We start from the raw sequence: 3,248 nt of genomic DNA on the forward strand, positions 1-3,248 counted from the left end.
GTGCAGTCGGAATTTCCAACGGGATTGTCGTCCCTCAGTGATGGTGGTTAATTATTTCTTCCTTGAACAAAAACACTTAATAAAAAGAGACATGGCGACACCAAGAGACTATAATTCTAGGTTATTTTTTGATGGCTCATTCATTTGAGAGTGATGCAGACCTTGTTATTGCTTCCAAGGATGTTCCTCAGCAATGGATAAAGACTCTGTGAGGATCTTGCATCCCTTGTAACCCTTTCCTATTTTCGGTTTTATTTTGATCCTTTGTACTTGACTTATATCGTAATATTTGCATGAGGGTTGAAGGTTTATACTTACTATCTTTCTATTTTGAAATTGCTTCATGTAATTTGCATACTTTGTCTTCGATTTTGTAGTGCCTGATTTAAGGCCCTTAGTGTTTCCCCTTTCGGGGTTATAGTTAAACCTGTAGAAAATATAGAGAATACTTACAGAAACCAACCTGGATTCAATCAATGATTTACTATAACCTTGAATAAGGTGTATGTGTGAACCCTAGTCGAGTATGATCGCATTGTCATGCTTCATACAAACTATATTTTCCTACGGAATGTGGACAAGCTATTTTAGTGTTGGTAGTTACATGTCACCTTCACTAATCATTGTATTTTCCATATGGGGCTTTTTTTGTTACAAGTATGCTATTTTGTTTTAATTTCCACCTCTAAACCAATATTCTAATCTACATATTTCCTATTTTTTCCATCAATTTCTATTTTTGTTACACTTAAAATAAATTAATTTCAATTCAACTTAGAGGTATATTTCAGTTTATTTGGAAATTTGATTGGACAACAATGGTGTGAATGTGCTATTATCATGTAATTGTGTTGCAGTACGAGTAATATCAAATTTTTTGGTTTTGGAGCACAAAACATTAGTAGTATCCATGTTTTTTGGTTTTGGAGCACAAAACATTAGTAGTATCCATATTTTTAAATTGATGATTCTCACTCTAGGAAAAATATGGAAATGCTTTTTAGGCCGATAGGCCTTCCTTTGAAAGAAACTTTCGTCGTCCTTTCGTTTCTGAGACTGACGTCTGGCATCCACGTTCAGTTGGAAATTGTTTAAGCATTTATGTTACGGTCTTCATCCTTCAGGCGGAATGGTAGGCATTTTTGTTATCGGCGCCTAACGGGGGTCGATATCCCTCTTTTCTGCTATCATTCCCGCCTGTCTATCGCCGTATGTGTCTCGTGTCTCGTCGAGGTCGAGAAGAGTCCCAAGCCCATGGCATCTTGTGCCATGCCTGCAGAGTCCCAGTAAAGCCAAGCATCCATTTCCAAGGAATGGGCATGAGCGAATATTAAGAGATTTCAAAGATTCACAGGTGGGTACTGGAACTTCCCTAAGTCCAGACTCTTTGATCCCGGTGCATTTTTCAAGTGTGAGCACCTTCAGCTTTCCACTACAGCTTCCTAAAGCATCTATCAGGCCAAAGTGAGATATCATATTGCATTCCTCTAACTGTAAATTTTCAAGCGAAATTGCAGTTTTGGTAAATGCTTTCAAACCTTTGTCAGACAATAATTCACACTTGCGCGCACTAGGGCAGCCTTGTCCGATGGACTCCAAACCCGGGTCTGTTAATCCTCGACAACAGGTAATTGACAGCAGTTTCAGCTTTTGCATAACTGAAGAATTTCCCAGAGCCTGAAAACCCTTCTCTGTGACTTTCTGGAGATTTACAAATGTTAATTTAGTTAAATTCTTGCAGTAAAGTCCGATAGCAGCTAAAGTATGATTAGTAACTTTTACGGCCTGCAGCTTCACCTTCTCCAGCTTTGTTGAACTCGACACTAAAGACATAATCCCTTGGTCACCAACAAGAGAACAGTCACTGACGGATAAGGATTTAAGATTGGGACAGTGCTGCCCAACTGCTTCCAGGGACTTGTTTCCGATTTTTGGGCAGCTTTCTATGTTGAGGGTTAATAAGCCAGGGCAATTTTCCGCAATAGCTTCCAAACCCTTGTCTCCAATCAATGGGCAGTTGAACAGGTCAAGCTTTTCCAACAGATGACAGCCCTTAGCAATTGCCAACAGTCCCTTGCCGCTAATTAAGGGGCAATCCCAGAGAGATAAGACCCTGAGTGCTGGGCATCCAAGACCAATTGTACTAAGACCTAGATCACTCACCCCTCGGGAAGGGTGATTTCCTCGGATTTTGAGCTTGCCTAGTCCTCCTCGACCACCCATGCCTATAGAAATTGCTGCAAGCCTAATATCAGTAGCTCTCTTTCCTTCCAAACACCTGGACAGGTCTCCAATAGCCCACCTTGGCTGCTTTTCACCTGTTCCTTTCCATCCTACGTCGAACTCCGTTGACTCTGACTCTAAATATTCCACTTCACCAAATCCATCATCGGAAAACTCTTCAAAATTGTTCTCGGTAAAACTTGCATTCTCTTGACACAGTTTACTCTGTTCTGAGCAGTCTCTATTAGGTGTTTCTCCACAAGTTTTGGGGCTTGGCTTGGATCTCTTGATTTCACTTCTCCGCATGCTGCTCTGGAGCATAAGCCAGCGCTTCGAGACACACGCGGATACGCTGCGGTCTCGAGCTGCTGGTAGATGCCTGAATATTTCAAAAAGACATTCATCAGGCAGCATGCTAATAAGATCTTTCTGTTCTTGCTTTGGCTTTGTCTCTCTGAATGGTATGATGAAATTACCACGGAGTCTTTTCCGAGGAGGGCAAAGTACTTCCATTCGAGGTGCAAGAGACAAGAAAAGATCTGTATCCACATGACCAGAAAACTTAGGCCTTCCAAAGTCTTCATCACCTGCAGATCCAAGATATAGCACCCTCAGCACAAAAGATATATAGCACCAGTCATTTTTTTACTACCTCAATGGCAAATAAACCAAACATAAAGTGTTAAGAAACAGCCAACAAAGCCACAAACTCTGTAAAAAAGCACCCAACAGATCACAACCAACCCTCGTAAATCATCTACCATACTTGAAAAGTTGAAACAAACCCACAGATCGTTCAGAGAACAATTCCAGATTGATGAATAGAGTGATAATACATTTATCCCTTTTAAGTTAATATTAAGATTCATTATTCAAATAATTACACAGCAGCTGAAGGCCTAAAACTAGACAAAACCAAGGCTCCTGCTCCTAAGATGCTAAATGATAGTCAAAGGTTGCCTTAAACCCAGCAAGAACAAGCAAAAGCACAAGGTAAAATGGATGGAAAGAAACGTAGCAAATGA

The 3,248-nt window shown here is 40.5% G+C and overlaps 1 pseudogene; it reads right to left on the minus strand.

The window, feature by feature from the left end:
- Positions 1-1,155: 1,155 nt before the first annotated feature.
- On the minus strand, positions 1,156-2,840 carry LOC149223356 (EIN3-binding F-box protein 1 pseudogene; annotated as a pseudogene).
- Positions 2,841-3,248: the final 408 nt, after the last annotated feature.

This window comes from Pinus tabuliformis, chromosome Q (genome assembly GCF_031772625.1).
Source record: "Pinus tabuliformis cultivar Carrire ecotype Pingquan chromosome Q, CPIR1, whole genome shotgun sequence".
Taxonomy (NCBI): Eukaryota; Viridiplantae; Streptophyta; class Pinopsida; order Pinales; family Pinaceae; genus Pinus; species Pinus tabuliformis.